At 43.3% G+C, this 12,909-nt stretch overlaps 1 long non-coding RNA gene across 1 annotated transcript; it reads right to left on the minus strand.

The window, feature by feature from the left end:
* Positions 1–962: 962 nt before the first annotated feature.
* On the minus strand, positions 963–2,701 carry LOC134731931 (uncharacterized). Its single transcript, XR_010114658.1, has 2 exons — positions 2,625–2,701; positions 963–1,190 (listed from the first exon to the last, which is right to left on the minus strand). It is a non-coding gene; the product is annotated as an uncharacterized lncRNA (long non-coding RNA).
* Positions 2,702–12,909: the final 10,208 nt, after the last annotated feature.

A 12,909-nucleotide genomic window follows, 5' to 3' on the forward strand; every position in this document is an offset into this window, starting at 1 on the left:
CTAAACCAATACTGATAATCTTATTCTCCTTTCCAATAACGGGGTGAAGCATAGACACAGGGCCCAATCATGGCCTATAGGACCTGAGAAGAAGCCAGATGGGGAGTGGGGTGCATGCTCAGGCTTTTTGTGCCAATTTAAAGGGGTATGTGAGAGTAACTGCCTGCTTTGCAGGATGCTATTTGTTGTGTATGTGACACCTGGACTACTTCCATCACTTTGAAACTGAGAGAAAGATGTTTTCTAAGAAAGACAGGGTATAAAGTTAGAAAATACCCAGGTCTTTGTTGATGCTGCTGAGCTGCTGAATAAGCCAACCTCCAGACTTCCTCTTATATGTTATAATAAATATTATTGATGGGTAAGCCACTTTCAGTGGGTTTTCTTCTTTGTAGCTGAAAGCAAACTCACTGATGTTCCCATACAACAGTTGTCTCTTATGTAAATCAGTGCTCTTTGGAATGTATTATAGAAAGATTATGGCGCATTGAAAATGTGGGCTTTAATCATACTAATTATTTATTTTCGTTTTCTCTCTGTATTGATGGCGGAGGGGTAACGCATCCATTTCTTTCTTCCTTTGGACTCTGAATAAGCCAAGAAAATGCCAGACATTTGGATGAAGAGATGCTCAGTTTTTCATATGGGTCCAAATGATCTGGATGTTTGGCTTCTGAAAATGAAACATCTGGAGCACAAAGCAATGTTTTTACTTTTCAGTTACATTTTGGTGTGATATGGAAACTATTATTAAAACCAGGAAGAAAAGATTTATTTAAGAAATAGGATCACTTGAGAGCATCACTGGCAAGCTGCCCTGCCCATATAGCAATTCATTCATTCATTCCATTTTTCTCAGTCTGAAGAATTGAATATCTACCATGTGTAGGACATTGTGTTATGGGAATGTAATTATGATTTCATATATAAATATGACTTTATAGACTTAAAGACAGTCTTTGTCTCCCAGGACCATATGGTTTAATGGTGAGCAATTGTTATAATAAAATAAGTTGACATGGTAGAGAGTGGTAAGGTGTTAGTGGGAGCTTGAAGAACGGTGTTTTCATTCATTTAGTTATTCAACATATATTCATCATGTGTTTAATGAACCAGATGCTATTTCAGGCTTTGGGTCTACAGTGATAAGCACAGCCAGCAATCGTCTCTACTCTCGTGGACCTTATAGCCTAATGGAAAGAAAGACATGAATGCATAAATACACAAATAAATATATTTATAATGATAAATTCAGATAGTTTTATGAAAGAAAGAACAGTGTGCTATCAAAGAGAGTAACTGGGGTGATGTCATTTACTATGGGGGTCAGGAGAATACTGTCTGAGGATATGACATTTAAGCTGAAACCTGTAGGGTGAGTAGGAGTGAGTGAGATTAAGTTTGGGGGCATGAGGGAGAGGAAAGGTTAGAAAAGTCTTCTTACAGGAAGTGGCATTTGAGATGAGTCTCAAAAGTCAAATTGGCGTGGTAGAAAATGTCTATAAATGTGCACATGAAGAGGATTGTGAGGAATATATCAAAATGCAAACAATTTTATCTTTGGTATCATGATAATGTGTACTTCTGCTTTTCTTATTTCTGTTTTATGTACTGTATTTTCTGTGTACTTCTTTTGCAATAAAAAATTACTTTAAAAAATAACCATAAAAGAAAAGAGAGATAAATTGATGTTTTTCAAACAGGCAATGATGGGGTCAGGGCTGGCGTGTACGCGTATCCGTGGGAGATGTAGTATTTCCAGGCAAAGTAAATGGCTTTGGCAACAGCTTGAGCATTTAAATAATTGCTAGTTACTAATAGCATCTCGCAACTACAGCATGGCAGTGGGGACAGGGGAGACAGTTGAAACAGGAAAGTGGTCCAGAGGTCAGTTAAGTCCCTTGTGTCATCAGGAAGGACCTCAGGTTCATCCTGTGGTCAGTGGGGGTAAGGTGATTAGATTTGTATTTTAGAGGCATCCCCCAGTGCCAGTGCAATCTATGGGACAACTGCAGTCATTAAAGAGAGGCCAGGTGCGGTGGCTCACACCTGTAATCCCAGCACTTTGGGAGGCTGAGGCAGGCAGATCACTTGAGGTCAGGAGATCTAGAACAGCCTGGCCAACATGGTGAAACCCCGTCTCTACTAAAAATACAAAAATTAGCCAGGTGTGGTGGCACGCGTCTGTAATCCCAGCTACTTGGGAGGCTGAGGCAGGAGAATTGCTTGAACCTGGGAGCCAGAGCTTGCAGTAAGCCGAGATCATGCCACTGCACTCCAGCCTAGGCGACAGAGCGAGACTCTGTCTCAAAGAAAAAGAAAAAATAAAATAAAATAAAAAGAGCAATGTTGTTAACAGCAGGGAAATATTTCTTTTTAAAAATTATACGTATCTTCAAGTGAGCCACCCAAGATTTATTCTTAGTTGGTCGCATGGCTCAATTTGGGACAATGGCAACTTGGCTAATTCTTATCTGTGTAGACCACCTTGGCTGACTTGACCAACTAAAATATTAAATTCAAATGATTAATTTGATCAGTCTGATGCCAAGCAACTGGGTGGGTGAAATCCTTTAGTTTCAGCCATATATTTCAGGGTGCTACAGCCCCAGTCTCCCCTTTACCTGGTCGTCACCATAAGTCCTTTGTGGATCTTAAGAGGAAGGCAGCACTGTCCTTTTCCTACCTAAGAGATCAGAATGAGGTCATGTCTGTAGAATGATTGATTTCCTCAAACAAAAATACCCCTGAAATATAAACTGTCAATATTGTTTGCTCTGATACCAACTTTTTGTGCAGGTTTTAATTTTGTCTGTTTATTTCAACCAAATCTGAGGTCTCCATGACTACAATAGAAGAACAGAAGGAATAGAATACTTCTGTGTTAGAACATCCTAAATGGTATTGTTTATAATAAAGTGTGGGTATTTTGAAGGATGCCCATATTTTTAAAAGGTGTAAATACTGTTCATATGGTGTTCCAAGCCAGAGACATTTTTATGTTCTGGCCGTGGGTGACATGTGAGCACATTAGAAGGATATATCAATAAGGACTCTAGAAACAGACTAAAAAGATAGCTGGATTTTATGGTCAAATTCAGATAGAACAAGATGTGTTTATTAGCATCTAGGGCAGGGTCTGGGCTCTGTATGACCTGAGTAATCAGGTCAAATGTGGCCATGGATTGACATCCAAGTAGTTATATGAGTTTACATTCTGAATGCATGAGAAGCTTTACTTCAGGAAAAACTCACATTTTCATGGGTCCTTCATGGATGTGTGGCTAACCTGTTTGGCAGGGTTGGGACATGATGATAAGTCCAGCATCCTTTTTCAAGAGGCAATGAGTGTGTTTGAGGCTTTAGAGTTAGATCTGAATTCCAGCTCTTCCCTCTACTATGTGTGACTTAGATTTCTTCACTTGTTAAATGGGAGTAACAAAGTTCACTTTGCAGGGTTATTGTAGGGGAGTAAATAAGTTACTTATAGGGTTCCTGGCATTCGATAAGCTCTAAAAAATTGTTGCACCTACTGTTGTTATCGTTCATACTCTGAAACAGGACAGAGCTATGCAAGCAACTGCTCAAGAATTTTGATTTCTAAATTCTGCAAATTAGAAGCTCTAGGATGGTGGAAAGCAAAGGAGGAAAACAGAGATTAATACGATGGGAAGATCAGGTTAGAGTTTCCTGCTGTTCAAGGTGGTGAGATCTCAGGCCCTGTGTAGCATCTGGAGATTTTTGGAACTTAGCCAGTATCTGGGGCCAAGATATTCCTGGCTGTCAATGCAGATGCCAAGGCCTTGAGCTCCTGGTAGACAAAGGTTAGGGTGATGCCAGGGTGCAGCCACATCACTTAGCTGAATGGTTCCACAGTTCAAGTCAGGGGTAATGCTGGCTGACCCCAGCCCACTGAGTATCTGTCTCAATATTTGTTGCTGGTATGTGTTCCCAGCCACTTATCAGTCCTCCTTTCCTCCCTCCTGGGTCTTGTCCTAGTCAGGTGCTCTGCTTCCAGTCAGGTACCCAGCCTGTGTCCTATTTTGCTTCCCAGCTTAAGGAGATCAAACGTTGCAGGTAAAGTATTTGCTGACAAGGTGGGACCTGTGACATTTTGAAAAGGACTCTTGGAAATCAGATGAATGACATTTTAATGGCAGAATGATAGACAATGGATTGGTATTTGGAGTCAGTGGGCTCTGTCTGGCACTTGCGACTGGGATACATCATGGTGCAGTGGCCACACTGTCTACTCTGAAGTCCAAGACTTACCAGAAATAGTGTTTTCAAATGTTCCCTGAAAAAGGCAAATGATCAGGGGAGTGGTTCAGTACAGAGGTACTGGCTCATCACCTGTTCACTTCCGGCCTGATGCCTTTTTGGCTGACAGTGACTTCATTTGCAAAGCAAGGTCCTTGTGTGATCTACTTCTTGGGCCTCATTCACCTGCCAACTCAGGAATCCCATGCAAAGGGGTGTCGTCTGCTGGCATCTTTGTGCCTCTTGCATTGGGACTCATACCTGTGGTTGCCTTAAAGATGCCTTTGGTTTCTTGATGCTTGTCGCCCTGCACTGTTGTGTAGGTGCCGGGGAAAAGTTGCAGGGGGCAGGGACAAAAAGTACTCCATGAACATGAAAAATGCTGCAATGAGAGGTTTCTTTTTGGAGAGTTTGTTGAATTCCATAATAATATGAAAATAATATTACTACTACCTACATTTTCAGGTCCTCTTCTGTTTCTCAGGTACTGTGTTAAGCACTTTTCATGGTGTTTGAATGCCTGTTGTTTTTGCTTGTCCTGCATCCCTCCTCCTCTTGTGGTAACAGCAGATTTAAAGCGGAAAATCAACTCTTGATTTTCCTTTTGGAGCCCACCTATTCCCCATTACATGCAATCTTTGGGGGCCTTTTGTTTTGTTTGCCTTCTCTTCTCCCCATTGGTGGGAGAGGGATCTTTGCTGCAGGGTTATGGGGATGGCTGAACACACAGGACACCTGACCCTGGACAGATGAGGTTGCCAGCATTTTATTAGTCACTTATACACACAGCCTGGGGGAGGAGGACACCACTGGCCACACAGAGCCATAGGGGGTTGTGCTCAGGAATACAGTGAACAAGCAGAGGCTGTGGGAGACAGACTTTGTAGTATCAAGAGGGTAGGGGTGTTCCTGCTACCTTATAAAGATGTGACTGGGTCATTTGAATAATTCCACAGGCCAGCAGGGAACTGAAACCCACTACTCAGGGATAAGCAGGAACTGCACTTTGTTCATTTGATAAGGAGAGATGTTTGGCTAGGGGACCTTATTTATAGGAGGAGAAGGAGAAAGAAGTTTGCAGTTAGGTCATTCGAGGCCTTCATCATTTTGGGCCATAACTTTAGGTCTCATACCACACCTGTGAGTCAAACTCCTGTGTCCTTCGCTGGTAAAAAGGATGGGTATGTGGCCTATGCTAGACCAATCAGGCCCTCTCTCTCTCTTAGAAACATGAAACCTTAGTGAAACAAGGATAGAAAAATGATTGGAGTTGACTAATTCTGACAGGGCTGTCCCAAATAAATTATTCACTCCTGTAGCCCAGAATCTAGAGTTGGATTCTGTTGCTTGCAGCCAAGAAATATAACTGTTTCACATTCATTTGACATAATGACCCTAAGGGATAGGTAATTTTTATTATCCCCATTTTACAGATGAAGAAACTGATGCAAATAGATGCTAAGATGGTTCGCATTCATAAAACAAGTAAGTGACTATGGGGGGAGTTGAAAAAATAAGATTAGGTTGGCAGTAGTTTGCAAATCTGCACCTTTTTCTTAAAGTCAGGGAATAGATATAGTGTGTCAGAACTTTACTTGCCACCTAGGCAGGGGAGTGCCGATGAGATATAGTATCACCCAGTGGCAATACCTGGTACACTCCTTGGTATGTGCTCATCCAGTCTTTGGCCTTATGGGGTCACTTACATTTCACCAAGAGCTAAATAAACTCAGTCCCTGAGTTCCAAAGATGGTTGGATATGAGGTGTCACACTGATGTGGAGACCATAATCAGAGAAAGATCATTATCTTTAACTGGCTCTGATGAGGTTGAATCGAGTATTCTGGTTTGAGTGGGTATGGAAAGGATGTGTGTGTGTGTGTGTGTGAGAGAGAGAGAGCAAGAGAGAGAATACATGTGTGTGTGCACTTCATAGTTCAGATTCTTGAATCTTTTCTATCAATAAGCACATATGCCTGGACTTTGGTGAGCAAAGACAGGAGGGCTGGAAAGCGTAAAACTTTTCAGTAAGAGTAGAAACTATGAGGCCCAGTGTTTTCCCACTAAGGACCCACAACGCTGGGAAAGTGAAAAAAAGGTGGACAATGCTCTAATGGGGATAAAACAAAAACAAAAACCCACACATACATAAAAGCACATCTACAGAAGTAGAAAGAAAGTCAGGAAAAGGAAGGAAGAACCACTAAAACCAAAGAGAGAAACGGAGAGAAGAAGATGTGCGGGAAATGGGAAAAGGCGCTTTCATCAGGTTGCTGTTCCTAGATGCAAGGACGTTCACCATCTCGGCAGGCCGCACAGGTCATCCTTTCCCTGCCCCTAGTTTCCGCCTGCCCACAGCTGCTTGGGGAGCAGTGCATCAGTGACCAGATGTTAGGAGCACCAGTGTCTCCTTGGACATTCAGAAGTCTTGCCACCTCATGGCTGTGTTCAAAGACAAAGTGGCTTCCTGCTGACACAACAGTTCCCAAGTATGGGGCAGGAGCCTTGAGCTCTGATCCCTCCATGCGGCCAAACTTACTCCGCAAACTTTGCAGTCTGTTGTTCTTGGCCGGGTTTGAGGGCCTCAATGCAGAAAGAGACAAGTGGTCTCTGTCTGGGAGCCAGCCTGATGGCAGGAGAGATGGAGCCGTGCTAAGGCACACAGAACTAAAATTATCCTGCCCTTATTTCTTCCACTTAAAGACACGTTCTGTGAAAGTCATGGGTATTATGCTATCAGTCCATTGATGGCTTCAAACCCTTTGTCTGAGCCGTTATATCATCTCAGGGGTGTGGGGAGCCCAGGTGCGCCTCCATAGAGAGGCTGCTTCCCAGCGCAGGGACCCGCAGCGGCTGTGAGTCAGGTCTGCCTCACCTTCATCCATTTCCTTCAAGGACACTGCAGGGGCCAGCCGGGGCTTCCTTTCCATGGCTTCCTGGGAGGCAGTATCAGGAATATTCCTTTCCAGGTCACATTGTGAAGGGATGAGGCTTGAGTGGAAGACAAACAGAGGGAAGCAGACCTTTTCTGGTGGACTCCCTGAGTGACTAGTACTTCTTCCCAAGGGGTGCTGCTGCTTAGCCTATTGATTAGGAGTTTGGGGTCAGACGGCCTTGGCTGAATTCCATCTGCACTACTGACGAGCCCTGTGACTGTGGCCTATTGCTTAACTTTTCTAAGCTTTAGTTTTATCATCTATACAATGACAGACTTATCTCGTGGAGTTTTGTGATGATTGAAAGAAATAATCCCCATAAAAAGCTTAGCATCTCATGCCTGTAATCCTAGCACTTTGGGAGGCCGAGGTGGGAGGATCACGAGCTCAGGAGATTGAGACCATCCTGGCTAACACGGTGAAACCCCGTCTCTACAAAAATACAAAAAATTAGCCGGACATGGTGGTGGGCGCCTGTAGTCCCCACTACTCGGGAGACTGAGGCAGGAGAATGGCATGAACCCGGGAGGTGGAGCTTGCAGTGAGCCAAGATCACGCCACTGCACTCCAGCCTGGGTGACAGAGCAAGACTCCATCTCAAAAACAAAACAAAACAAACAAACAAAAACTTAGCACCTTGCTGGCATGTAGAAAATTCCTAATGTTATTTATTGATTATGATGATGACTACATAGTTGTCTTAGGTGCCTCTGCCCTTGGACTTTTCCTGGCCAAACCATAGAGATCATCTGGCCCCAAGTTAGGGGGTTGGAATGATTCTTCTAGTGGTGGTGATAGTAGAGATAGGGGCAGGAAAAGGAGCAGAATGGTTTGACAAATATTAAAATAAAATCTCGATGCCTTTGCCACACCTTCCCCTGCTTCATACTTGAATTTGGACTTCTAGGTTCAAAGCCAAACTCAAATGGCCAATGTTCTTAGAAAGCTGGCTCAAACCCCTGTTGGCTGCAGTGTTCTTAGTGGGCAGAAGGCCATATTCCTCAGCTGGACCAGCTCTCATTACAGCAAAGTACAAAAGGTTGTCTTTGCCTCTCCAGCCTCCTTCCTTCGGGCTGCTATTACAGTAGTAGTGTCCTCTCAGGCACAATCTTGTTTTTGTTCCTATCGATACCTAGTTTTTATTTGTTTGTTTGTTTTTTGAGATGGAGTCCCGCTCTTGTTGCCCAGGCTGGAGTGCAGTGGTGCGATCTCGGCTCACTGCAACCTCCACCTCCCAGTTCAAGCTATTCTCCTGCCTCAGCCTCCCGAGTAGCTGGGATTATAGGGGCCCCCCACCATGCCCGGCTAATTTTTTGTATTTTTAGTAGAGACGGGATTTTGCTATGTTGGGCAGGCTGGTCTTGAACTCCTGACCTCAGGTGATCTGCCTGCCTCGGCCTCCCAAGATACTTAGTTTTAGAAAAAAAATCTGAAATGAATTCATACTGAGATATAAATGACTGACGGCCTAAAGTGTTACCACTTCAGGGGAATTTAGAGTTTGATATGAAATAATGTACTCCCACATTGATTTTAAGAGTTAGCCCATGGATGGCTGGGCATGGTGGCTCACGCCTATAATCCCAGCACCTTGGGAGGCTGAGGTGGGTGGATATCTGAGGTCAGGAGTTTGAGACCTGGCCAACATGGTAAAACTCCATCTCTAATAAAAATACAAAAATTAGCCATGTGCGGTGGCACGCACCTGTAGTCCCAGCTACTTGGGAGGCTAAGGCACGAGAATCGCTTGAACCCAGGAGGCGGAGGTTGCAGTGAGCCGAGATCATGCCACTGTACTCCAGCCTGGGCAGCAAGAGTGAGACTCTGTCTCAAAAAAGGAAAAAACAAAAAAAAAATGAGTTAGCCCATGGATGAGGAAGGCATTCTGGGAGCATTAGGTCTTCCTACTTAGGTGGTTAATTTCCTGGTCTTCAAATCTCTTTTTAGCTCAGTTCTAGCGGGTGGCACAATCAGCAGCACTAGTTGAACAGGGGAGCCAGATTGTTGTCCTGACATATAAGACATATCTCCAGGCCAGGTGTGGTGGTGCACATCTATAATCCAAGCACTGTGGGAGGCTGAAGTGAGCAGACAGATCACTTGAGCCCAGGAGTTTGAGACCAGCCTGGGCAACATGGTGAAAACCCATCTCTACAAAAAAATACAAAAATTAGCTGGGCGTAGTAGTGCATACCTGTAGTCCCATCCACTTGGGAGGCTGAGGTGGGAGGATTACTTGAGCCTGGGAGGCAGAGGTTGCAGGGACCCGAGATGGTGCCAGTGCACTTCAGCCTGAGTGAGAGAATGAGACCCTGTCTCCAAAAAAAAAAAAAAAAATAAGTTGCATCTCCAAAATGTTTCTCAGGGATACTGGGGGACAGAATCTGACACGGAGGAGAGGGCCTGTTGCTCCAATGTCCTCTGCCCCACACCCACTTGCTCCTAAAATTCTTCATTTATAGAAGAAGCTGTTGAACGGGGCTGCTGCTGATTCCCTTGCTGAGTCAGGGACACAAACGCCATTTCTGGAGATGTAAAATCCATGATAAGAATTGGAAGGAACTGGCAACTCTCTATACATAGTCTTGTTTAAAATGGAACTTTACCCTACACATTTCATGTCTTTTTATTTATGTTGTCGTTTGCTTGTGGATGATACAGATATTTACTATTATCTTAGTATTGATTCAATGAGTATTATGTGATCATTCCTAAGGTCTTCTCCTTCATGCTCACCCACATCAATGCTGCATGTTCTAGATAAAGTAGCTATAAAAAAAATCTTGGGATTCTTTTTATGCTTCAACTTGACTGGACTAAGGGATGCCCAGAGAGCTGGTAAAGCATTACTTCTGCGTGTAACTGTGGGGCGTGTTCTGGACGAGATTAGCATTAATCTGTAGACGGAATAAAGATTTCTCTCACCCATGTTGGTGGACAGCATCCACTGCATTGAGGGCCTGAATAGAATAAAAAGGCAGAGGAAGGGTAAATTTGCTCTCTCTGCTTGAGCTGAGGCATCTGTCTTCTGCTGTCAGGCATGGGTACCCTTGGTTCTCAGGCCTTCATACTTGAACTGGGGTTTATACCATTGGTCATGGGCTTTTTTGTACCTCCTGCTTCCGCACAGCAAACTCTGGGACTTCTCAGCCTTCATAATCACATGAGCCAATCTCTCATAATGAATTTATTTTTGTATATCTATATGGATGGTGTTGCTTCGGTTTCTCTGGAGAATTCTAACAAAACTGTGATACAGAGTAAGAATATACATAATGATATGTTGTTTCACATAACAGTACTTACCCTTACTATATATCAAAAACATTGACCTCTAAAAATGATTTCATAGGTCACAACCTGCAGTAGGAGGCTGGGACCCATGTTCACACCTGGCTTGCCTGTGCACAGATGGGCACGTGTGGTGTGAGTGCCTCTGATGATGGTGCTGATAGTGACAATGTTGGCCCTGGGTAAGCCTGGCTGGAGGTGTCTTGTGTGAATTCTTCACTCATCCCTAGCATAAAGCCACCTCCCTGCACTGTATCAAGGACAGCTTGGATCCAACATGGTCTTGCCAGGAGTGAGGGCAGTGAGAGTGGGTCTGCGACTCACACCCAGCAAGTGACACATACATAATCCGCATCCCTGATTCCTCTTTCCACCGTGGAAATGGCAGCAGGGGAGTGGAAAGGAACCAGTTTTAGAGGGAGAGGCTAGGGGAAGGGTTAGTACTGCGGAGCCACACCTTTGTCCCAATCTGCATATGGGTCCAAGATGACCCCCCTTACCTGCTTTTTTCCAAACTGGCACACTTTTTTTCTGTGGAGGACTGAAATTGGGAGGGCTCCTGGCCTTTTAGGGGTAGTGTAATGCAGATTCCGGGAATAGAGATAAACCAAAAGAAGGGCTCATGACAGGGCCTGCCTGAGAATGGTTTAACTGAGGACAGTGAGAGACACTGAGTATTTGCTTCTTCAGTGATGAACTCCTCAATACCTGCAGATGTGCAGTTTCAAGGAAAAACCTCTCCAACCCATTGTCCTGAGAGTTTTAGTACCCAGGGAAGTGATTCTGTGACTATTTTATGCAAGCTGAGAAACTTGTATTTTATACAAGTGGAGAAACACAGAAAATTACAGTTATGGTTATTGGAGGAATCACTATTTGTCTGAATTCCATTCAATCAAAAGCCCCCTGGGCCCTGCAGATACCTGAAGTAAAAACAGTTCTATTTAGGCTTACAGTTAAAGCTATAGTGAAATCTTTATTGCATAAATGTAAAGTCTTTATATATTGCCTCTCTAAGAAGTCAAACTTCTTCAGGTCAGAAACTATTTCATTTCAACTTTATATTTCCTGCAAAACCAAGTGCCGTGCTGTACCATTTGTTAATGTTCAATAAATATTTGTTAAATGAATAATAAAATTCGTGGTTTAACTCCTACAAATTTTTATCTCTAATCAGTTTTTCTCAACACTCAGCCTACTCGGCATCACCCCTCCCTGACTTCCCAGTCGATGTGTGCTGAGGGAATGCAAACAAAATGTAATTAGGAAGGCGAATCTGCTTTGAAATGCACTTGTGTAAACAAATGTAGGCCAAAGGCAAATTTAAATGACTTTCAAAATTGTCTGTGGTTATTATCCATGACCCTGTGCTGGCCTAATTTTTACAGATAATCAGGTTATAGCTGATATTGGTTCTGTATTTTCACTTTAGAATAGAGGTAGAAGGTAGAAGGATGCTGTGAGCATGGATTAGGACAAAATAAAGTCACAAAACCCCTGAAGTTGTGGTGAACTGAAGACACAAAAACGAAAGGATATTATTTTTCTTAGCCGAGGTCTATGCAAATGTACCTTTCGGCCACCCCTCCACAAGCTCCAATTCTGTTTGCTATCTCATCAGGTTAGTTCAGGATTTGGGGGTGGTAGGTAGGATTTGTGGGTCAGAGCAGCTTGTTATTCAGATTAGTGTAATCTCCTCTTGAGATAACACAATTTTCCCAGCCTCCAGGGAAGGTTCTGGTTTGCAACTTTTGCTGCCACACAAGCATCTCTCTCAGAAATTTGGGCTGCAGGAGAAAATGCCCCTTTCCCTTCAGAAGGCATAGGCAGGGAATTTGTAGAGGGTAAGGGATCTTTGCAAAACTTAGGTCAAAGCACTGGCTTGGGATTATTTACTCAGATAGGACTGTCTAGAACTCTATCTTGTCCAGCATTGCAAAGTGCATGGTACATAATAGGTACTCAAAAAGGATAACTTCCTGGGTGAATAAATGAGAGGGCGAGTGCTCAAATGAACTTACCGGGAACAATCCAAGTGTTCCTTTTCTGCCCCTTTATCATTGCCTATACATTGTAATGACCCACTGCACTTGCCTTTAGAGAGGTGACTTACTGTCCATATATTTGCAGTTAGATGGGCTGTGAATGTACATATGGTAGGTGAACACCTATTTGGTCTAAATAAAGAACAAAACTTTTTATCGCTTTCAAAATATTGCGTCATCTCTCAGTGATCTGTGCATTTGACCTGGCCTGAAATTCCCATTATTATTATCACTTAGAGGTTAAATAACAATATTGAATAATTGAATTTCTTTAGGAAGTCATGGATACATGCAATATCTAATTAGGAAATCACTGATGATATAAATATTTTACTTAGGATTGGATCTTTAGCCTTATTAGTTTATTATTTAGCCGA

This window comes from Symphalangus syndactylus, chromosome 19, assembly GCF_028878055.3.
Source record: "Symphalangus syndactylus isolate Jambi chromosome 19, NHGRI_mSymSyn1-v2.1_pri, whole genome shotgun sequence".
In the NCBI taxonomy this organism is placed as follows: Eukaryota; Metazoa; Chordata; class Mammalia; order Primates; family Hylobatidae; genus Symphalangus; species Symphalangus syndactylus.